At 45.5% G+C, this 24,545-nt stretch overlaps 1 protein-coding gene and 1 long non-coding RNA gene across 4 annotated transcripts in view; one reads left to right on the forward strand and one right to left on the reverse strand.

Moving 5' to 3' along the window:
- DPF3 (double PHD fingers 3) overlaps positions 1–24,545 on the forward strand; it is a 253,145-nt gene that overhangs the window by 98,803 nt on the left and 129,797 nt on the right. The window lies entirely within an intron of this gene.
- On the reverse strand, positions 18,641–21,610 carry LOC141277944 (uncharacterized). Of its 2 annotated transcripts, none has more exons than XR_012329910.1 (4): positions 21,545–21,610; positions 20,321–20,583; positions 19,565–19,680; positions 18,641–18,700 (listed from the first exon to the last, which is right to left on the reverse strand). It is a non-coding gene; the product is annotated as an uncharacterized lncRNA (long non-coding RNA). The 2 variants fall into 2 exon arrangements; XR_012329911.1 differs by lacking the exon at positions 21,545–21,610 and adding an exon at positions 21,077–21,214.

Raw genomic sequence — 24,545 nt, forward strand, 5'->3', positions numbered from 1 at the left:
TTAAATTAAGTGTTTTGTGTGTGTGTGTGTGTGAGTGTGTGTGTGTGTGTGTGTGTGTGTGTGTGTGTGTGTGTGTGAGCGGTTGGGGGAGGGAGGGAGAGAGAATGTGAAGAATTTACCCCATAGCTACAGGCATGGGGGTGGAGTAAGCTGATGGGTTGATCGGTTATGGGACAAGGTGCTGAGGATGTTTGTTTCTAGGATAGCTGGTTTGATCTTTGTGAACCTTATCATTTTTTTTGTCTGTTTGATTTCATGTTAATATTCCTCCCTGTATTAGTCTGCTTGGGCTGTTGTTATAAAGTACCAGAAACTGAGACACTTAAACAACAGAAATGTATTGCGGTTCTGGAGGCCAGAAGTCCAAGATCAAATTGTCAGCGGGGTGGAATCCTGAGAGCTGTGAGGGAGAGCTGTTCAGGACTGTTGTAACTTCTGGAGGTTTGCTCGCAGTCTTCGGTGCTCCTTGTCTTGTAGAAGCAACACCACGATCTCTCCCTTCATCTTCACATAGTGTTCTCCCTGTGTGCATGTCTCTGTGTGCAAATTTCCCCCTTTTATAAGGACAACAGTCATATTGGATTAGGGCCCACTCTAATTACCTCGTTTTAACTCATTAGGTCTGCAATGACCCTATTTCCAAATAAGATCATATTCTGAGATACTGGGGGTTAGAACTTTAACATATGCATTTTGAGAGGACACACACAATTCAATAACACTCCCCTTTCTTCTTCTGAAAAAGGTGGTTTTTTTTGTTTTTTTAGGGGTTTTTACTTTTTAAAAAAGAAAGACCTCTATGTGGTAAAAAATTAAAACACTACAGAGAGTAAACAGAAGAGGAAAGTAAGTCTCCCTCCCATCCTCAGTCCCTAGTTCTTCAGTTTACTTTTTTTTTTGGCGGTGCCGCACAGCTTGCAGGATCTTGGTTCCCCGACCAGGGATTGAACCCCGGCCAGGGCAGTGAAGGTGCCGAGTCCTAACCACTGGACCACCAGAGAACTCCCCCTAGTTCTTCAATACAGAGCCAAACACTGTCACCCATTCTGTTTCTTCCCTATGTCTTTCTGGAGATGTTCTATGAGCATAAATGTCTATCTGTCCTTTTTTTTCCCCCTTAAAATAGTTGCATTCTACGTGCCTTGTTTTTCTGCACCTTGCTTTTTCAATTTAACAATATATTTCAGAGATCCATATCAATAGGTTTACGTCTGTCCTATTTTTAACAGATGCACAGTATTTCATTGTGTGGATATACCACGATTTATTTAACTTCACCTCTCTGAACAGACATTTAGGTGATTTCCAATCTTCGCTGTAATGAAAAAATTTATATATACATTTCTGTGCCCACTAGTGGAAGTCATCGATATATTTCCTTCTTAAAATTCTTATGTAACATATAAAGAAGTACATTTAAGCGATATTTGTTAAGTTCCTACTATGAACAAATATTTGTTATTTCATCATATTGATATTCGTATTTACTTAGCCCAGTGGCTTGTCCTAAGTCAGTAATGAAAATTCTTGCATATTGATCTCTAGTTTTGATTATTCTTTAGCATAGGTTCCTAGAAGTAGGTCAAATAATCTGGAAATTGTTAATTGGATCCTTATTGCCAAATTATATTCCAGAAATGTACCGATTTATGTTTTGCCAGCAGAGTGCTTATCTTACCCTACAAGACTAGCCTTATTATTAAAACAAACAAACAAACAAAAAACTTTGCAAATTTGGTATGTGAAATACGGCATTTCATTGTTTTAATTTTTTCTTGTTTATTAGCTATTATTTTTTTTAATAAATTTATTTATTTATTCATTATATTTGGCTGTGTTGGGTCTTCGTTGCTGCACGTGGGCTTTCTCTAGTTGTAGTGAGTGGGGGCTCTTTGTTGCGGTGCACGGGCTTCTCATTGCGGTGGCTTCTCTTGTTGCGGAGCACAGGCTCTAGGCATGTGGGCTTCAGTAGTTGTGGCTCATGGGCTCAGTAGTTGTGCCTCGTGGGCTCTAGAGTGCAGGTTCAGTAGTTGTGGCTCACGGGCGTAGTTGCTCTGCGACATGTGGGATCTTCCTGGACCAGGGCTTGCACCCGTGTCTCCTGCATTGCCAGGCGGATTCTTAACCACTGTGCCACCAGGGAAGCCCTCATTAGCTATTCTTATTTCCTCTTTTGTGGCTTGTCTGTGTCCTTTGGCCTTTTATCTGTTAAGGTCTTAATGCTTCTTATATCAATTTGTATGGGTACTTATTGATTTGTCATATCTGTCATATATGTGGCAAATGTTTTTCTTAGTTTGTGGTTTGACTTTTAAAAAATTATTTTAAACCAACTTTATTATGGTATAATTTACGTACAATAAAATGTACTAATTTAAGTATGGAGTTCTATGAGTTTTGGCAAATGTATATATCCATGTAACCACAACCACAACAGAATATTTCTATCATCCCCCAAAATTCCCTTGTGTCTCTTTGCAGTCCACCCCATCTCTTGCCCCAGGTGACCATTGATCTGCTTTCTGTCACTATAGATTAATTTTTGCGGTTCTACAATTTCACATAAATAGAATCACAGAGTGTGTATTCTTTTAGATCTAGCTTATTTTACTCAGCCTTTTTTTTAAAGATTTATCCATGTTATTGTGTATGTTTGTTTGTTTCTTTTTATTCCACTCTATGAATATACCACAATTTTTTATCCATTCACCACTTGATGGACATTTGGGTTGTTTCCGATTTTTGGCTACTATGACAGAAGCTGCTATGAGCATCTGTGTATAAGTCTTTTTGTAGACAAATTTTTTCCTGCCTTTTTGGGTAAATGCTTAGAAATGAATCTGCTCAGTCATATAGCAAGCATGGTTCTATATAGGCAACTGCCATACTCTTCCAAAGTGGCTGAGCCATTTTATATTCCCATCAGCAATGTATGAGCATTTTGGTTGCTACACCTCTTCACCGGCACTTAATATTATCAATTTTAAAAATTTTAGCCATTTTAGGATAAAAAAGATGTGGTACATATATACAATGGAATATTACTCAGCCATTAAAGAGAATGAAATAGTGCCATTTGCAGCAACATGGATGGACCTAGAGATTGTCATACTGAGTGAAGAAAGTCAGACAGAGATAGAGAAATAGCTATCGCTTATATGCGGAATCTAAAAAGAAATGATACAAATCAACTTATTCACAAAACAGAAACAGACTCACAGACTTAGAGAATGAACTTACAGTCACCGGGGGGAAGGGTGGAGAGGGGAGGGATAGGTAGGGAGTTTGGGATTGACATGTACACACTGCTATATTTAAAATGGATAACCAACAAGGACCTACTGTATAGCACAAGGACCTACTGTATAGAACTCTGCTCAATATTGTGTAACAACCTAAATGGGAAAAGAATTTGAAAAAGAATTGATACATGTATATGTATAACTGAATCACTTTGCTGTACACTTAAAACTATCACAACATTGTTAATCAGCTATACTCCAATATAAAATAAAAGGTTAAAAAAATTTTTTTAGCCATTTTAGTGGGTGTGATATAGTTTAAGTTTGCATTTCCCTGATGACTAACGATACTAAGCATATTTTCACGTGCTTATTGGCTGTCTGTGTTTTTTTGTGAAGAGTCTGTTCAAATCTTTGCCCATTTAAAAAAATTGGATTCTTTGACTTCTTAATACTGAGATGCTAGCGTTCTTTATATGTACTGGATATAGGTCCTTTGCCACATATATGTATGATGAACACTTTCTCTCAGTCTGTGTTTTGCCTATTCATCTTCTTAACAGTGTCAATAAAATTATATATAACACACAAGATGCCATTTTAACCATGTTAAGTGTACAATTCAGTGAAATCAATTACACTTACATAGTTGGGCAACCGTTATTCCTGTTTTTAAGAGTCTTTTGAAGAATAGAAAATTTTTACAAAGTTCAAATTATTCTTTTCCTTTTGTGGTTCTTGCTTTTTGTGTCCTAAGAAATTTTTGTCTACACTAAGGTCATGAAGATTTCCCCCTATGTTTTCTTTTGGAAGTTTTATAATTTTAGTGCTTACTTTAATTTTATGATCCATTTGGAGTTTTTTTTTGTGTATTACATGAGGTCAAGTTTGATTTTATTTATTTTTAATACTGATATCCACTTAAATTAAGTAGAACTTAGTAGATGTTAACTATTATTACTTTTTGTTAGCCACTGATTTATTTCATTGCTGTTTAGCTTAGAAATTCCTCACCCCCATTCAGCCATCAGATAGATGATAATTACCTATATAATTGTTTCTGTTTTTTTTTTTAAACCTCAGTTCTTTGATTCACTTGGAATGTGTTGAGCTTTATGTTAAGAGTTGAGGGACTGATTTGATTCCCCCTCAACAGTTAATTGAATAGTGGGAGAGGGAGTTCTAATGGGGACATAAGGTGGGCAGAGGGTAGAGCTTTTGTGAAATGCGGGCCGCTTGGGCTCGCCTGGGAAGACGTAGTTGTCGGAGACAAGCCAGAGAGGCTGGCTGGGGTAGCGGCAGCCCATGGAGGACCCCTGGACTCTGTCCCCTCGGGGGTCATGAGCCACTGATAGATACGATGGGAGTGTTGCTTTAACAATGTGTAGGTTGGTTCTGACCAGGGAGAGACAAGAGGGATGAGAACAGAAAGTGGGAGCTGGCAACTTCTAGCATTAAAGGGGGACTGACTGAGACAGAGAGGATGGGATGGGGGTGGGGGTGAGGAATTGCCCCCAGAAAGGGTGAACCTGGAACGAGGAATTAAACATTGACTTTGAGATTCAAGTTGAGCTGTTGGGTAGAACTTCTCTGCTCTAACCAGAAATAAAGAAAGCAGGAGGAGAAACTGGCTTTCCGAAGGAATAAAAGAAACTTTATATTTAAAAAAATTTAAGTCTTTAATCCATTTGGAGTTAATTTTTGTGTATGGTGTGATATAGGGGTCCAGTTTCATTCTTTTGCATGTGGCTGTCCAGTTTTCCCAGCACTATTTATTTATTTGTTCTTTGGCCACGCTGCGAGGCACGCGGGATCTTAGTTCCCTGATCAGGGATCAAACCCGCGCCCCCTGCAGTGGAAGCGCAGAGTCTCAACCATTGGACCACCAGGGAAGTCCCCAAAGAAACTTTAAAAAGATACTTCTGGAGAGAATTTATGACATTCCTTCAGAGTATAATCAGAACAGTGCCTTACCTTTTGTACATTTTAAAGTTTCCAAAATGCTTTTATACATACTTTCTTCCACCTTTTGAAATTCTTTCACTTATGCATTGTTTGATAGGCAGGGCAGATATTACCCCATTATCCGTCCTACAGAGGAGGAATGTGAGGCTCAGCGAGGTTAGCAGGCTTGGCCCAGTTCTGTTCTCTGAGTTACAGGCACTGTGGCGTGGGGAGCAGGAAGCCTGCAGTAAATTCTGATTTGGCTTCTATCTACTTGCTGGGAGAGTGTGGCCAGCCTCCCACCCTCAGTACCTCAGCTTTCTGATCTATTAAATGGGGTTGATAATATCTGCACCCTTAGCCTCACACAATGGGGAAGTCCAAGCAAAATAACCTGTGTGAAAGAGTGCTGACAAATATACAGCAGGATGCAAACATCAATCTTATTAAGGTTGTAATTTCATCAAACTGGGGCTGGGAATCGGTTGGTCCCAGGGCAGGGAGAGCCGGAGACCCAGGGTCATGCTGACTCCACAGGCTGAGTTGCTGCTGAGGTGTCCAGAGGCAGGTACCATCTCTCATGGAGCGCGGAGGGGATGCAGGGCTCTGAGACGTGGTGAAGATGCCCATTCAGCCTCCAAGGTTAACATGCGGACATCTGAGAGCTCACATGTACTGGGAAAAACTCTGGATTTGGATTCTGAGGCCTTGGGCTTGCACAGGATTCTCACCAGGCCCTAGCCCTGGGGTGGGATACTTGATCTCTCCGACTCTCAGTTTCTTTATCTCTGAAACGTCTCATTATAATACTCTGGAAATACGGAACTGTTTATAAGTTCCCCAAAATTGCTATGCCTTTGTGCCTTTGGTCAAAGTCCTGCTCCTTCAAAGCAGAGGTGAGAGAGAGAGAGAAAGAGAGAAAGAGAGAGAGAGAGAGGAAGAGAGAGAGAGGTGCCATACTGCTGGCCCTGAGGGAGGGACATGAGCCCAGGAATGCAGGTGGTCTCTAGAAGCTGGAAAAGGTAAGGAAACAGGTTTTCTCCTCAGAGCCTCCAGAAGGATCTAGTCCTGTTGACACCTTGACATCACCCCAGTGAAACTGATTTTGGACTTATGATCTCTAGAACTATAGGATAGTAAATGTGTAGTGTTTTTTTTTTTTTTTTTTGCGGTACGCGGGCCTCTCACTGCTGTGGCCTGTCCCGTTGCGGAGCGCAGGCTCCGGACGCGCAGGCTCAGCGGCCATGGCTCACGGGCCCAGCCGCTCCGCGGCATGTGGGATCCTCCCAGACCGGGGCACGAACCCGTGTCCCCTGCATCGGCAGGCGGACTCTCAACCACTGCACCACCAGGGAAGCCCTAAATGTGTAGTGTTTTAAGCCACTAAGCTTGTGATAATTCATTATAGTAGGAATATGAAACTAGTACAGTGCACTTAAGATTCATCCAAGTTATTGCATGTATGGATGCGTTCCATTGTATGGATGTATCAGCACTTGCATATTCATTTATCAATTGACAAACACTTGCGTTGTTTCCATTATGAATAAAGCTGCTATGAACATTCATATATGTAGGTCTTTGTGTGGACATATGTTTTCATTTCTCTTGAGCAAATGCCTAGGAGTGGGATTGCTGGGTCATAAGTGTATATTTAATTTTATAAGAACTGCTAAAGTGCTTTCCAAAGTGGTGCATTCCCACCAGCAGTACATGAGAGTTCCAGTTATTCTATATCCTTGCCAGTGCGTGGCATTGTCAGTCTTTTTAGTTTTAGCCATTATAATAGATGTTTAGTGATAGCTCATTGTGATTTTAATTGCATTTTCCTGATGACTAATGATGTTGAACATTTTTTCACAGGCTTTTTGGCTATCTATATTACTTCTTTTGTGAAATGTCTATTCAGTTCTTTCGGCCATTAAAAAAAATTGGGTCATTTGTCTTCTCATTATTAAGCTTTAAGAGTTCTTTATATATTCTGACTACATAACCTTTATCAGATTTATGTTTTGCAAATATCTGCTCCAAGTCTGTGTTTTTATTTTCATATTAGTGCCTTTTTAAAGAGCAGGCATTTAAAATTTTGATCAAGTCCAGTATATCAATTTTTTTTCTTTAATGGCTTATGCTCTCTGTGTCCTAAGAAATCTTTGCTTAACCCAAAGTCACAAAGATTTTCTTCCACATTTTCTTCTAGAAGTTTGATAGTTTTAGCTCTTATATTTAGCTGTATGATTCATATTGAGTTGATCTTTATACATGGTGTGAGGTAAGGGTTATGGTTTTTAAAATTAAAAAAAAAATTGATAATGCCTTTGACTAGTTAGGGTACCAGGTTAATGCTGGCCTCACAAAATGAGTTAGTATTATACTAGGTGCTGCGGGGAATGTAAAGGTCAGATCCAACTCTTGCTGGAGTCACACACGTAAACACACCCCAAGAATTATAAAGGCAGAGTTTAATGAGCTCCATAAGGGAAGTACAGATGCACTGCTTTTGGCATTGCAAGAAGGAAGAGGCTGTGGGAAGCCTTAGGAAAGGCTTCCTGAAGGTGGTGACACTAAAAAAGCGCTTTAGTAGGGCTGCAACTTTGCCCGCCCTTGGGGTCACTGTTCAAACGCTAGTCTATTGAATGGTGCTCCCTTCAGGGCTCATAGAATAGAACATGGATGGCACCCCCCTAGAGTTGTAAGCAGTGGCCCTGCTAAAATACATCTACCAGCTGAGACACTATGGGGAAGGTGGGTGGGGTGGGCAGGGGTACCGTTTTAGAGGGGATTCTATTAAACTCATGACTGGTTGTTTTATATAAGAATGCTTTTGTCTCCCCAACTTTTTAATTAAACTCCCACTGATCTGCATCCTCCCCCCCATTGAATATGGTGCTGGAGGCTCTGCAGAGGAAGGGGCCCAGCCCTCATGGAGCACCCTGGCTTTGTGCTTGATCTCAGTTCTCCCACCAACTCTACAATCGCAGTTTCTTTATCTCCACTTTTGGAGATTAAAAAATGAGACGTGTAAAGGCTAAATGCCTCGCCCAGGGTCAGCGGCTAGTGAGTAGCAGAGCTGAGATTGCAGTCTGCCCCCCTAGCTCCCCTCGGCCTCTGCAGCACTCTCCCCCTGGGCTCTGAGACAACTGCACTTCCGAGGAAGGCAGGCACATAGACAGGAAAGGAATGGGTGCCAGGGGGAGGTCAGGACGAGATATTTATGAGTGGGTTTGTTCTGATTTAGCAAAAACACTCAGCGCTCTGGGCCGGGCTGCGGCTGACTGGCTGTGTGGTCAGGGTTTGCAAAGCTTCCAAAGATCCTTTTGCTAGCAGGGCTTTAAAAGCTGCAAGCTCTCAGCAGTTTCTATCAGTCCGGATTCTTTCCCCCCAGATTGAATCCTGTCAGGGTTTTACTGGCTTCTGTGTTCCCAGATTGACTCATGTCTCCCTCACCTGAGCAGCCCTGCTTTGTCCTCATACTGCTTCCTGTCACCAGTGCCTCCTCAAGAAAGAATTCTTTACCATTCTTTACCAGGTCCCCAACACCTGCCTCTTCACTCTGTCAGAACCCTCTGGTTTCTCCAAGAAATGTGGACTCAAGCACATCAGGGACAAAGGAACGCCAGGACCTAGTTTTGATCCAGCTTTGGGGGTTTACTCCTTTTCCTGGTCTCATGTTTTTAAAAGAGCACTCAAAAACAAGGGCACCGTGAGAAGCAAATGCTTGAGGGGCTCAGATGCGCCTGGGAAATCAGAGGGCCCCACGTATGAAAGTTCCTGTTGCCCCCGACTCTGTTCCAATGCCCTGACCACGCGGAATGCCCTTATCCTCAGACCCCTCTCAGGGAGTCTTGCCGGCTTGCCCTGGGCATTGGCTTCTTGTCCTTTGTTTGGTCACCATGGGCCCTGCCCCTGCCAACTCAGAGGCAAACAGAGATAGGGCCGGGCCCAGGCTGCCCGGCATTGCGGACAGCATCACACACTGCTCTGTGTCAGCAGAAAAAGCATCCACCGTCACCTGCATCCTAGAGCCCTCCCCTCACCGCCTTGTGAGGGCTCTGCGCCGGCTGGCCCTGCCCACCAGGCCAAGCAACCTCTCTGCCCGCCAGCAGCGCTCCAGGAATTCTGAAGTGCAGCCCCGGTGGCCCTCGGTGACTTCATGGGAAGTGTTCTGGGTTGGTTCTCCTTGCCTCCACCTCCTTACAGGACTTGCCGAGGATGATGCCTCCAAGCCCCTCCCAGCTCCCAAAATACCAGCCCTGCCTCCTGGCCCTGCCAGAAAATGCTTAGCACATTAGCGGGTTTAGCTGCCACAGTTGCAGCCATTTAGGAAGCTGCAGAGGCACATAGATTTCATTCTGGAATTCTTTCCAGCTGCTCGCTATTTTGACAACACTGGGTGGCACCGTTACCAGGAACCTGCGGGGCCTGTGAGCTGGAAGTGGCTGGGGGCCTGGGGGTGGGTGGTGGGCGCAGCAGCCTCTTCTCCCTGGCTGGCCTCCCTCTTGCCTTCTGGAGCTAGCTTGGAACAGATCTTGGATACCAGTTGCCACTGTGCTGTGGCTTCTGCTTGTGGGAGAGACAAGAGGCAGAAAGACAGAGTAAAATGAAACAGCCCCACCAAACATCTTCTTGGACTCGCTGCAGTTGCTTTCCTGCCACTTAGTAGCTGAGTGCTAGTAAGAGAGTCACCAACTCTCCAGAACTCAGCTGTTCCCATCTGTGGAAGGGCTCACGTGACCCTCCCCTCCATCTCAGTATAATGTCTGGGGTCTACAAGAGATGATGTATGTGAAAGTGTTTTGTAAACTGTAAAGTGGCAAACATTTGTATTTCTGTGAGCTGCTGGAGGGCAGGGACTCTGTTTTGTTCATCTTTTTTTTTTTTGCGGTATGCGGGCCTCTCACTGCTGTGGCCTCTCCCGCCGCGGAGCACAGGCTCCAGATGCGCAGGCTCAGCGGCCATGGTCCATGGGCCCAGCCGCTCCGCGGCATGTGGGATCCTCCCGGACCGGGGCACAAACCCGTGTCCCCTGCATCGGCAGGCGGGCTCCCAACCACTGCGCCACCAGGGAAGCCCCTGTTTTGTTCATCTTTGAATTTCTTCTACCATGTTGGTTTGTTGGATAGAAAAGTAAATATAGTGACTTTCTGGAAGTATCTCATTTGCTCATTGATGGTCACTGTGGTGAAAAAAAGTAAGGCTAAGGGGGTATTAGTTTGGTAGGACTTTTGTAGCAAAATACCACGGACTAGGTGGCTTAAACAACAGAAATTTATTGCTTCATAGTTCCGGAGGCCAGAAGTCTGAGATCAAGGTGTCCGCAAGGTTGGTTCCTTCTGAGGGCCGTGAGGGAGAATCTGTTCTAGGCCTCTCGTAGCTTCTGATGCTTTGCTGGCAACCTTCAGTGTTCCTTGGTTTGTTGAAGCATCACCCTGATCTCTGCCTTCATCTTCACACAGTGTCCTCCCTGTACGCATGTCTCTGTACCCAAATCTCCCCTTTTTAAAAGGACACCAGACATGTTGGATTAGGGTCCACCCTCATGACCTCATTCTAACTAATTACTTCTCAGCCCTATGTCCTGACATGTTGGACAGGGGTCTTCTGAGCCCAGGGGCCAGTGGAGGATAGGGAAGACCAAGGCAGTGTGCCAGGCCTGACTAGGAAAAGAGTTCTGATGCAGATGCAGGTGGTTGTGGGTGAGGGACCCCATTTTCTACTACCATTCTTGGATTTGGGGTGTGGGGGTTTGTTCCTAGACTGAGTTTTGGGTTTTTTTTCCTTCTGAGCAGTTCCTGTTAACTAAAATCTCTCCATTTGTGTTTAGACCCAAATGCAGTACCTGTTCTTGCTCTTCATCCCCCTTTCTTTTTCGTGCCCCTCTTTCCCTTCAAGACACCAACCCCATACACGCAGGATTCACCTTTCTTCCAACTCTGAAATGTGGGTACTCAGTTGCCAATGCAGAACATTACGGGGTGAATATGGGTCCCATTCTCTGCCCTTCCCCTCCTCCTTTTGAAACTGCACAACTCAGGTGGGACTCGAACCCAGCCAAGACTTTCAGATTGGGTCTTGAACTTGAAACAGGAGGGAAGGAGGCGGGGCACAACCTTTGAAAGAATGCCGTAGCTCGAGGACATGACATAAACCGATTAAAACCAAATGGGTCCAAGATGGCAGACAAATCGACTTCCACTAGACCTTGAGCCTCAGTACTTGCTCATTGTAACACATCAGCAAGCTAAATGACACACCCGCAGGCGCCATGACAGTCCTAAGGCGACCATAAGGATAAAAAAATGGGCGGTGGCCCAATTCCTGGAAGTCCCCGCCCCTTCCTGAAATAGATGGAATACTCCACCCACTCATTAGCCTATGAAATTACCCACCACTATAAAAACTGACAACCCCATATCCTGGTGCCTTTCTCACCTTCTGAGATGGCCCACACTCTGTGGAGTGTGTTTCTCTCTAAGTAAATCCACTTCTCACCTATCACTTTGTCTCTCACTGAATTCCTTCTACGATGAGACATCAAGAACCTGAGTTTCATTAAGTCCTGAAACCAGGTGTGTGAGCTCAGTTGGAAGATTGTGGGGTTTGGCCAGGTTTGAGTCCTGGCCACGTGGATTCAAGTCCTAATCTGAGGTACACGGTTTCAAACCCCTTGACTGGGACTCGAACCCACTGTCTTTTAATTGAGTCTCAGGACTTAATGAAGCTCAGGTTCTTTATGTGTCAGAGCAGAAGGAATTCAGCAAGAGGCAAAGCGATAGGTAGGAAGTGGATTTATTTAGAGAGATATACATTCCACAGACAGAATGCGGTCTGTGTCAAAAGGCAAGAGCAGCTGAAATATGGGGCGGTTAGTTTTTATGGGCTGAGTAATATCATAGGCTAACGAGTGGGAGGATTATTCCAACTCTTTTGGGGAAGGGGTGGGGATTTCCAGGAATTGGGCCTCTGCCTACTTTTTGACCTTTTATGATCAGCCTCAGAACTGTCATGGCACCTGTGGGTGTGTCATTTAGCATATGCTATACGGAGGCTCAAAGTCCACTGGAAGTCAAATCTTTGGCCAATTTGGGCCTAGCTGGTTCTAAGCAGTTTATGTCGTACTCACAATTCATTCGTTAGGGGTTGTGCCCTGCCCCCTTCCCTACTGTTTCCCTTGTCACCCTTTTTGTCCCCCACCACAGTCTCTTTTCAGGGCATATCTCTGATGGGATTCCCCTCATTCCATGAGCACCCCACTCTGCTCTGGGTGCTTGCACATCAAAGCATGTTCTGGGTGGTGTTCCTGGACCATGGTGTTGGTGCTGGTTGTGAGGGTACAGGGACGCCTTGGTGCCCTGCCTTCTGTGTTTGAGGCTTCACTGCGGGCCATCCCCATCTTTCCCATGACATGCTGCAATTTAGGAAGGGGCTGACAGGGAAGAAGGCGTTTATAAAAACCACCCCCTGGGGCTTCCCTGGTGGCGCAGTGGCTGAGAGTCCGCCTGCCGATGCAGGGGACACGGGTTCGTGCCCCGGTCCGGGAAGATCCCACATGCCGCGGAGCGGTTAAGCCCGTGAGCCATGGCCGCTGAGCCTGCGTGTCCGGCGCCTGTGCTCTGCAACAGGAGAGGCCAAAACAGTGAGAGGCCCGCATACCGCAAAACAAACAAACAAACAAAAAAAACCCACCCCCTGAATAATAAGAGGGAATCTACTGAATTCTTACCGTGTACGAGGCACAGTGCTAGGTGCTTTCCATCCTTTTTCTTATTTATTTCTCTCAGTAATCCCAAGAAGCAGGTACTTTCCTTATCCTCATTTTGCAGGTGGGCAGTTGAAGTTTTGAAAGAAAATAAAGGAAATATGAACTTCCCAAACTGTCAGCTAAAGAGGGATGCATACAGTTCTCAAGTAGAACCTCAGGTTCTACTCTTCTTATCCACAGGGGGCCTCAAAGGGCGGGCAATGGCCCACTTGCATCAGAATTAGCTGGAGAGCAGAGTGAAAAGTCAGGCTCCTGGTCTCCACCCTAATCTACTAAATCAGGAGAGAGTGGGGCGGGGCGCCGGGAATCTACATTGCATAGTTGTTCCTCAGGGACTCTGGTACACCCCATGGGCTGTGAACCCTTCCCAGGGGTCTGCTTCTTCCCCAGCGCCTTCTTCCCTTCCTGTTCCACCGTGGCTGCCCAGAACCTGCCCTTCCCCACAGATCGCGTCTGAAATGTAGGGCACGTGTGCTCTGCAGCCCCACGTCCTCCTTCCCTGGTGTTGCGCTGTCCGGAAGTTCTGGTGGAGGGAGGGCAATCGGGTATAGGGGAGCAGAATATGCCACCCCCAAATATGTCTCTTTGGCATATTAATTATTTTAAGCTGGTTATTTTCTAAGAAACAGACGACAGGGAAAAAACTCTGAACACCAGGTAGGAGTTACAGCTTTGTAAGCAACATTTACATAGGTAAGGGAAATCTCCATTTGTAAGGGCATCTCCCTCACTGTACCAAAGAGTTGACCAAATCTCTGGAAACACTATCCATGGAGAAGGCAATGACTTTAAGCTGCCTAACGACCTTACCCATTTTGGCTCTGCTTTTGCTGGTCACCCCCCAGAGCTGACCCCCCCTCCCCCAGTCCCAGCAGCCTCTCTGGTCTTCAGCTGAGAATGGTAATTAGGATGAGGACTTGGGCCGTTTGGGGGGAATTACTCAGTTTTCCTGGATTTCTCCCATGCATACATGTTATTACATTTTTGTTTGATTTTTTCCCTATTAATCTGTCTCAAGTCCAGGTAATTCTTAGACCAGCCAGAAGAACCTAGAAGGGTAGAGGAAAAATTTTTCCTCCTTGACACGGGCTTGCACACGGGTTGGGAGAAAGAGTGGCTTGTGTGACCTGTGCTGACCTGCGGGCTTCTTACCCTTTCTCCATGTCCCCGTGTCCTTCCCCGGCTCCACTCTGCCCCAAGGCCCTGGTGGAGGGACCAGGTCTTGGGTCATCAGGCAGTAGCCGGGCAGGGCTGGGCAGGCCTGAACCGTGTTTGGTGATGATATTAAAGTTTCCTGTGACTGAAAAGGAAGTGGATATTCTGGAGTGAAGTCTTTGACCCCGGCAGAAGCGTGGGGTTCTCCTGGGGCCTCCATTAGAGTCACACATCTGTTCTCTGCTCTGTCTTCCTCTGCACACATTCTGCCTTCCTCAAGGCTCTTCCTGTACCCACAGTCCCATTTTGCAGCCCCTCATCAGAAAAAACACACCGCTACCAAAAAATAATGCCCCCCCCCAAAAAAAACCACCACAAAAACCCAGTATATTTCAGCAGCTTAAAACTTTTTTGAAGGAAGAAGTTACCGTTGTCCTACTTACTAACTGGGCGACAATTACTTAATCACCCATAAACTTTACATTCTATCCTATGGAGCCTCTGCCCCATCTCTTTTTCTGAGATGTACAAGCACACCATACAGGGTGTATTCTTCATAGGCTCTTAGGAGTTCATAGGACGTTGGAGCTAGAATGTAAGCCCCATAAGGGCAGGAACCTGCTGTATCCCCAGAGTCTAGAAAGTGTCCGACATGTAGTAGGTGCTCAGTGAACACTTTCTTTTTTGACCGAATGAGTATTAGAGCTGAAAGGCACTGCCAATAAGCTTGTCCAGAAGGGCCAGATGAGCAAACAGAGGCTCAGAGAGGTGAAATCACTTGCCTGAGTTTGCGCAGCAAGTAGGTGGTCTGGCTGAGGCTGGAACTCAGATCAACAGGACTGTTCCTGAACTCCCAAGAATATCAAAATCCAAGCCATGGCTTCTGAATTACATTCTATGAGGGCTGGCCAAAAAAGTTCGTTTGGGTTTTCCTGTAACATCTTACAGAAAAACCCAAACGAACTTTTTGGCCTACCCATTATGAGCCCAGAGACGTCTGGCTGGTTCCCTGGTGGAAGAAGCTGTTGAGACCCCTCTCTCTTTCTGGGTCCAAGATCTCAGAGGTCTGGATAGAAGCAACAAGCTTTTGGGAGGGTTTTTTCCCCCCTCCCAGAATAGACAGCATCTCTGAAAATGCTAGCTTGGATTTCTAGGCTGGTATTCTAAACACTACCTCATCCTAAAAGTAAATGGTGAACTATTTTCACACACTAGTAAAATTTTAATTTGGAAAACTCTTGTCCTCGGAATGCAAAATTCACCAGTCATTTTATATCCTGTGGGCGGACCTAGGTACTAGAACCTTCTTGCCAATCCCACTTGTGAGCCCCACTTGTGGAGAAGGACCAGTGGGATTGGACCAGCTTAGTGGCTTTTACTGTTTGAGTTCAAAATGCCTTGTTTGTTTAAAAATGTTCATTCAGTTCAGGGTTCTCCCCTCTGCCCCCCCAGCACATGCACTTCTCTTTACAAAGCAGGACATTTTGATTCTATAGTGGGGGGTGATGGTGGTGGAAAGTTAAAATTGTTAATGTGAGCTTCCATCAGATATTCCTAATTTCACCTAATTTCTGCCGCCCTCCAAAGCTGACCCTTACTCCATTTCTCATCTCCCCTCTTCCAGACCTTCCATCCATCCTTGACCCTTTTCTTTTCCTTCTTCTTTTCCTAATTATCAGTCTTTACCCCAGTTCTAACCCTCACCACATCCCTCACCCCATCTCTGAGCTTATCTTTTCCAATCCCTGAGGTCAGGGTAGGGTGACCTTAGGAAGGGAGGGAGGTTATCTGTTTCTCACACTACCTGGTATTTTCTAAAAGCTGAAAGTTTAGTGGTTTGTCTTTTAGGCATTGTCAAAAGGCCCTTCTGTCAAAACTAGCCAAGTCAAAGGGCAGTAGGAAAGTTATGCTGGAGTCACTATCATGCCCCCTTTCTAACCTGTTAATAATAATAAGAATAAAATATTTTTTGAGCCTTTATTACGTATTAAGCATATAGCACTAGACACTTTCTCTAGTACTTGTTTGCCAAATCCTCACAGCAAACCCTAGGAGTCAGGTGTGTTAATCCTTATTTGATTGATGGGAAAACAGGAACAAACCTCTTAAGGAGTTTGGTCAAAGGCATACAGTAAATAAGAAAGGCAATTACAGAATTACAGAGCCTTGTGTCCTGAAAGGCAATTACAGAATTATGGAAACACCTTGTGAGGTGTTTCTTTCAAGGTCCTTCTTGTGGATGTCCAACTGGTGGGCCTGCTTGGATATCTTGGTGCAGTGTGATGGTGGCCTCTGAAATGCCCAAGATCAGAGAAAGCTCTCCTTCTTAAACCCTGTAGGTAGGTAGGCAAGCACTCCCTTGGGCCATGCTAGAAATAAACCTGGGAATAGTTTTCCAAAGGGACGAATCGTATAGAGATGAGATTCGGTATTGAACTTCTCCCTGATCTTGCTGCATTGTGACTAATATTTAAGCACTGGGCAGTATGGGGACTAAAAAGAGACCAGCCTGCCCTCCAGGATCTCATGGTGCAGGGGAGACTGACACAGTTAATCTGTGGTAAGGCACACGGCACCGTGCTAAGGGAGAGCGGCTCAGTGAGCGGAGGATTTGGGAAGAGCGTGTCACATTTCAGGAGTCATTTGGTTGCACTTCCACTACAGGTTTTCCGTGCTTCCAAAACAGTGTTCCTTGCAAGAGTAGCCTCTCTCTAAGTGAAAGAGATTATTGCAAATGTAAAATGATTTCCCAGAGTTTGCAGGACTGAACTTTGTTATTGTAAGAGGCGATGAGTAGGGGCTGGTCAGAGTGCAGTGGTGTTTACACTTAATTGATCATAGCCAGTTACAGATTTCTGGGACTTCCCTGGTGGTCCAGTGGTTAAGACTTCGCCTCCCAATGTGAGGGGTGCAGATTCGATCCCTGGTGGGGGAGCTAAGATCCCATATGCCTGGCGGCCAAAAAACCCAAACATAAAAACAGAAGAAATATTGTAACAAATTCAATAGAAACTTAAAAAAAATAAAAGAGGTGATGAGTATGGAGGTGCTTTTCGTTCTTTACAGCCCTTGGCTGATGTGAGGTGAGAGTTGGAGCCAAGGTAGTAGATATGGAGAGATGGGTAGAGGGGTGAGGACTGGGTCCTACGATTGCCCTATAGCCCCACCACCTGGCCCCAGATGCAGGGAACTTTCATTGAGGGAACTAAATGAAAGACGAGAATCAAGGTTCTGTGGGTTTCAAGGAGTACATGGCTAATACTGTCAAATGTTGGTAAAGCAGCATTATGACTAGGAGGTGGTAAAAAAAAAAAAAGGAGGAAATTAATGACTATGAAAAAGTAGTTCTGAGGAAGGATGGTGAAGAGCTCAGCAGAATGGACAGATGAGAATATTGTATATTTGAGGAGCTTCTCAGTAAATGTAGGAATGAGGTTGGATCATTGCTAGAAGGGCCTTTGACGATTTAAAAGAATGATCGTGCCGCCCCTGTGTTAGTGTGTGGCGCAGGTGAGAGGAAAGGAGGCTGAGAAGTGTGGAGACCTGAGCGGGAGGGTGCCCGGCCTGGAGTCCAGGAGAGGCAGAACACAGAGGCCACCCTTCAGGAGGATGGGCCCCTTTGGAGAGAAGAGACACCTTTTCCTTAGAAACTAGAGACAGCCCTCTTTCCCACATGCTTGCTGTTATCAGGACACACCAAGATGACCCTGCGTGTCCATGGCATGCTGTTCCTACTCCTTTGCTCAGAGTTCAGGCTTCATCTCAGCTTTAGAAGCAGCAGACTTTCTCCTTCCTCCGTGACGGCCTATGGAGGCCGGTCCCATGCGGGGCTGGGGCTGCACCAGGAACTTAAAAGCATGCATGTGTGTGTGTGTGTGGCCAGGGCTGGTAGGGACTCTCATTTGGCAATAGTAGGAAACTAAGGCTCAAGAGAGGAGAGTGATTACTTCTTTGTTGTTTCCCTCAGTTGCTAGCTCGATGCCTTGCATGGGGCAGAAATGGAACACCTGTTTCTTGAATAAACCAAGGAAAGAACTAGTTATTGCAGAGAGGTGAGAATTCAGTATTCTGATTTTGTTTTGGTCGCTGTCTTTTCCATGACACCATCCAGGGTTCTGTGTATTTTATACCAAACTCCCTGGAAACTAGTTTCATTGGAGTAGTGAAATGGCATCTCTTTATTAAAGTGGAATGGGTTCACTGAGTAGAGGCAGGTTCAACTACCTTTGTGTCATCCCCTGTCCCACATTCCTGTGTGTCATCCCCTATCCTTGGTGTTTTCTCATGCCCCACCCCCTGACTGCTTCCTCTACATTCTGCCTCCTTATTGGAAAAAAAAAAAAAAAAAAACCAACCTCCCCACTCCTTCCCCCAATACTCTATCAATTCCAATGAAAGAAGTCCTTGTACTTAGATAATTACGTGGAAAAAAAAATCCTGCCCTCAGATAAATGTGAAAGGGTACCGGCGTGGGCAGTTTTCAGTCTTTATTTAAATTAGGGATTTTGTGGATTGTTGTTGTTTTGTTGTTGTTCTTGTGGGATGGTCTCCAGTATCCCAGTGTTCACGCAATGTCTTGACTTTACTATCGCTTCTCCTAGGATAATTATAGGTTGGCATAATGTAGCTATTGTTCTGTTTCACAAAGAAGCACTGTCATAGAGTGATAGGATGGGGCTGGGGGGGCATGCAGTGTGGATCTAGAAGGAGGATCTTTGTGCTTGTGTGAGTGTGTATGTCCTGGACAGCCATGCTGCATCTTGAATTATTTTTCTTATGCCATCCTTTGGATCCCTAGCCACCTGTGCCCTATTCCCCCAGTTGTTCATCCCTTATTTTCTTCACCAAGTTCCCATTTTTGGCTTCTTTATACTCTTCCCTCCTGGGGTTATCACTGGGCCTAGTTTGAGGACTTCAGCTAGAGACGCTGAGCTGGGGTGTTGAAGGAAGTGTTTAAAATTGTTTCAGTGCCATCTCCAAATACAGTTGTATTCTGAGGCACTAGGGGTTAGGACGTCAGCATATGAATTTGGACCTAATTCAGCTCATAGCACCCTTAGAATCAAGTATTGAAATAAACTGAATTTAGAACTGATCTTTGAATTGTTTCAAGGAAAAAAACATCATGTTTAATCACATTGCTTTTACTTAAAATATTTGTAATTAATCATATTTTAGTTAGGGTGAAATGGTTATTTTACCTTCCTCTTACATATTTAATTTTTAAGAAAAGTAATAAAATGATTTTTAAAATAAAAAAAAATTGTTTCAGTGAAGTTATTTGCCTGAGTCTGATGGCTCAAGGGCTCGTGGTATTGCAGATGACCTCAGACATCATCCAGGCCAACCCCTTTCACTGGACATCTGAGTTGTTCAGAGCCCTTGCGCTACAAAGCTCATGTTACTTTCTGGGACATATTGGATAACTGGGCATTCATCCACTCATTCAACATAAGCTTACCGAGTGTTTGCCATGTGGCTAGGTCCTGGACTAGACGGTGGGTATATAGTGATGAGAAGAAAAGGGCACCAATCCTGCCCTCATGGAGCTTCCACTCCAGGTGCTCATGTAGGCAGCTGAAAGATTTGCAGGTGTTGTTAGGCCCACTCAACCCTTATGGAATCCAGGGTTGGGGGACATGCTGGCCTTGTCTCTTGAAGCTAGAAATTAGGACCAGATCTTCATGGCCCATGTGTCAGCTATTGCCAGGCAACACCTTTCTTTCCTTTTTTTTTTATTAAGGGTAGTGAGATCTCTTAGACTGAGATCTCCCTTGGAGATTTTTAGGGTAATACCTGTCTCACATTTCTCCTTCTCTCCCACCTCCCCCTCTCACCAGACTCTTCTGCATTGAGGCTGGTAGTTATGTGTAGAAATGTTTTGGATTCTAGCCATAAGCAGTTTTTTTTTTTTGACCAACCACCACTGGCATCTGAATGGGATGACTACCTATGTTACCGTGAACCTCAGAGGCCATGGCCTTCACAGTTCACCCTTAAAGAAGCAAAGGCAGGCTTCACTGAAGCCAGGCGACGTGAGGGCCACTGGGCTGAGATTCTGTAAACACGCTTAGAAGGAGAGAAGATCTTTTCTATCCTCGGAAGGAACCTGCCTCAGTCTTGCCACCTGGAAAGGCAAATGTTATACTAAAAATTTATGTTCTTTATCTAACACTCAAATTTAACTGGGAATCCTTATTTTATCTGGTGGCCTTACAGGGCAGGGAAAGTAGAAAGGTGGGCAGTGACCAGGTACCCTGCATCCCCACAAGGCTGATGGTGGCAGGATGTAGTTATTGGAGTGCCGAGGTCCCGAAGGATGATGTGACAGTTCCCCATGAGCAGGGTAGCGAACGAGACAGATCAGAAGACAGGAGACTGAAAATCTCTGCCATTTGGAGAAATCGCCATGGAGGAATTGTACTCTCATGAGCCAAGAGAAAAGAGTGGTCTTTAGCCTTGCTTCTCACCCGGTTGTATCTGAAAATACATTCCATAAAATAAACAAATGTATTCCCTTTGTGTATATTTTAAAAAGAATCCAAATTCTTTCCTCCTGATGAATTAAAACAAACACCCAGGGCTGAAAGTCCATGTGCTCAGGGACAATCAAAAGTGTGTCTCAGGCCTGGGGCTGCTTGGGGGCCTGTGCCTTGAGGTGTGTGCTGATGCGAGGGGTTGGGGGCTCAGCACCTTTGCGCCCAATCCCGGAAGTTAACTCTGAACTTTGATTTCTACATGACTCTCAAAAGCATAATGTATGAACACTGGGCAAGTCCTTGGAGATCAGCCAATCTGAGAACCAGAAACACTCAGAACTGACCAGCTGTGAGGGGTCTCGCTTTACAGATGAGGAAACTGAAGCCCAGAAAACTTAGTGACGAACTTCAAACACCCAAAGCAACAGAGCGGGGTGAGATCCAGGTCTCCTGACTCCCAGGTTGTATGTGTTTTACTGTGACTGTATACTCACTGGTCTTGTAGCCTCTCTCAAATACAAGCATATTGAGGGCAGAGACCGTGGGCCTCGTCTGTTTCATAGTGTCCCAGGGGGCCAATGACAGTCCTGCACACCAGCTGTTCCTGTTAGCCACAGGCAATGGCACAGTTGCTGACTGGTACCCACATGCTGCCATTTGTTGGTGCCATTCCCTTTGCTCCTCTGTGGCAATTTATTTTACATGGCTCATTCGATGCTTGTGATTCCTGGGCTCTGGGACTGAGTCATCCTGAAGGTGGATGCCTGGCAGGGATGGTATACACCATCGAGGGTTATTCCCAAGGAAACTAGTACTTCTTACCCCCCAGCAGCTACCCTTCTTTTATGTCCTTGGACTAGTTATGTGTGTAGCTCTATTTTCTCCCACTCTTGTAAGCAGTCATTTCCTGGCTGTAAGGAGAGATGAAATGCAGAGCCTCACACTTTGTGTTTGTGTCTCACCTTTGTCGTGGCTTACCCAGCACGACTGTGCCTTGTCCAGGTGCGTTGAGTATGGGTGCTGCTTCCTGGTCTGTCCATATCCGAAGCAGCTGAACCTACCTGGTTATGGGATCAGCCCGCAGTGATCCCTGGAAAGATTCTTTTGCTCAGAACTTTGTGATGACTTCACAAAGACAATGGAAGGGGGACTGTGGTTCATAGTGGAGTGAATGGTATATGGTTTCCTAAGTGATTGCCTGTGAGCATACACAACCACAATGAATGGTTCACAGTGTGGTTCTGTGTGAATCACCAGTTACCTCCCTGAGGTCATGGTGATGCCTTCAGCCAGGGGGCAGAGGAACAGGCCTTGTCCTTGCTCTGAGCCTTATCTCTCTAGCTGCTATCTCTCTGTTTTTTTTTTTTTTTTTTCTCAGTTCTTTGAGCCACTTAGTGTCCCTCCATAGCCACCCTGGACTCCTCATATCTTTGCTTCAAGGCCCAAGCCTCACAGATACATTTGTGGACATCTGCCTGCAATGACTCCAAGTCCAGACACCAAAGCACAGGGCCCGCATCCTTAGTAATTCTTTCTGTTTGTGCGGCTGCTGCCCATATCTGAGTAGATGCTGAGGATTGACGAGAGGCCACTGCCTTGGGCCAGTTTTTCATGTGATGTAGCTGCCTGTGAATGCCAGGAATGGTTCCTTCTTGTGCCACAGTATTGGTGGGATTATGTTAACCACCCTGGCTTGGGAGGGAGGAGAATAACTACGGGGTGAACGCTACCCAGAGAATCTTGTCCCCTAGTGTTCCAAAGATGAAAGCCACGTGGAATTAAGCATGTAGTTATTTCCTGTCCCGTACTATCAAGTGATCCCTGAATGCAGTGGCCTGAAGTTATTATTCTTTGTCTCATGCCTATTTGTAGGTAGGCTCAGTTTGCAAATACATAACCACTTGCTTGTCTGCCCATCTGCCATCCATCCATCAATTCATCCATTGGTTGATTAACTGATCTATACATTCATCCATCCATCCATCCATCCATTTAAGGAGACAAGGCAGGTAAAGTAAATGAGGAAAATGGGCTTGTTAAATACAATAGGGAGTGGTGGGGACTGTGGTGAGCTGGAGAGTGCAGTTTGCTGAGCTGCCGTATATAACATCCTCTGGCTCTGACCCCTCAGGTTTGATGTGTGGCACCTGATGGCCATAGTGAACCATCGTTATCTCAAAAGCATTTGGGTTGGAGTGGCCTAGAGCTGTTTGGATGGGGCCCCTGGCCTCTTCTTCAGCCTTGTCTAGAGTGTCTTAGTAAAACCAGACTCTGGAATGTGCATCTGTCACGGCTTTTAAAGGTTGCAAATGGCAAGAAACTCAACTCGAACTGCTTAAGCACGAAGAGAAATGTAGGGGCTCATGAAACTAAAAGTTCGGTAGCACATCTGCTTCATTTGGGCCTGGATCTAGGGGCTCACCTAGGTCACCTGGATTCCCTCCACCTCCCCTCTCGGTTCTTCTTTTCTCTACATCTCCTCTGCAGAGAGGTCTGCTTCATGGGGCTCTCCCAGCAGCTTCGGATATACAGTGTGTTAGCTTTTCCATACCGAGAGAAAGTAACTGCCTCTTTCTCACAGCGAATCCAAGTCTGGCCCAAATTTGCCTGCCCTGGACCACGTGTTCATTCATCTTTGAAGCAATCACTAAGGCCTGGGGAGGTGGTTTTCTCACTGGCCAGGGCTGGGTCACAAGCCTCTCTCTAAAGTTGAGGGATGAAGTGGGGTTGATTTTACTCAGCTGATGGTGGGGAAAGCTGGTTCCCTAGAGGAAATCGGAAGTGTTGTTACTGGAAGGAGGTGGAATGGCAGCTTGGCAGACAGATGACCCATGCCCAGCACAGGGGGGATGGGTTGATGCACGGTCTCTGTGAGTGGGACCCAGGACACTGACCAGGACCAGAGCTGCCTACTCTTTCAGCCCTACCTGCCTGGTTTGAGTAGCGACCACTCCTGACCTCTGTCCAGCCCTCATCAGGCACAGGATGAGTGTAGCACAGGGCTTAGTGGGCACAGACTATCTGTCCTCTATGCTCCGAGATGCTTGGGTCTAAGGAAACCTGATGCTCACCCCAGAACTATGACTTTCAAAGGTTTTGCAGTTTGGGAGAGGGCAGTAAACCAAGAGGGTCACAAAGTGCTCAGAGAACTCTGTGAACTTCCAACCTGGTCCTGCCATTGTAGGAGGAGTCGCCAAGACTCGTTTCAACAGTGCCTGACTTGGGCTTGGAACTCAGCTACACTGATCCCATGACTGGGCCCAAGGCAGAAACTGAGGCTGTTGGAAGAGCCCTACTTGGAATTTGGAGACTTTGACTTTCCACCCTGGGCAGAAGCTGCTGGAAGAGGAGTGGGACCAGGCTGTATCCTCAGCAGCTGGCAGCCCCTGGTGTGGCCTAGTGGGGACCCAGAGTTCTCTATTGGGACTTTGGTCCCGGAGAGTAAATCAGGCAGGTGTCAGGTTTGACCTTAGTCACATGGAATCCTCAGTGCCAGAAATACCACCTCTCGGATTGAGCAACAGTTTTCCCCTCACCATCAAGGATAATTTTAACTGTTTCCTACCTTGTTTTTGTTGTTGTTGAAAAGATGGCTACCAGAGAGCAAAATGTGGGAAGAAAGATAGAGAAAGGGTAAATGGAGCTTATAGAAGGATATATTTATAAAAGCACTTGAAACTGTCAATAAGTAAAACTCTGCTTAGTAAGAAGTAGAATTATTGATGGCGAAAAGCACCCAAGAGCCTTCACACTCCATCTCATTTGCTACAACAACTCAGTGAGGGGATGACAGGGGAGGGTCATTTTCCTTTTAATATCTATTTTACAGAGGTAGAAATGGTAATTAAGAGAATTAGTAAAGTCTTGCAGTTATTGGAAAAGTTGAGTCTAGAACTCAAATCTCTAAACAACTAGTCTGGTTTTTTAATCACCGTACCCTACATTATAACTTCAGGTGAAACT

The sequence above is a fragment of the Tursiops truncatus genome, chromosome 2 (genome assembly GCF_011762595.2).
Source record: "Tursiops truncatus isolate mTurTru1 chromosome 2, mTurTru1.mat.Y, whole genome shotgun sequence".
NCBI lineage: Eukaryota > Metazoa > Chordata > Mammalia > Artiodactyla > Delphinidae > Tursiops > Tursiops truncatus.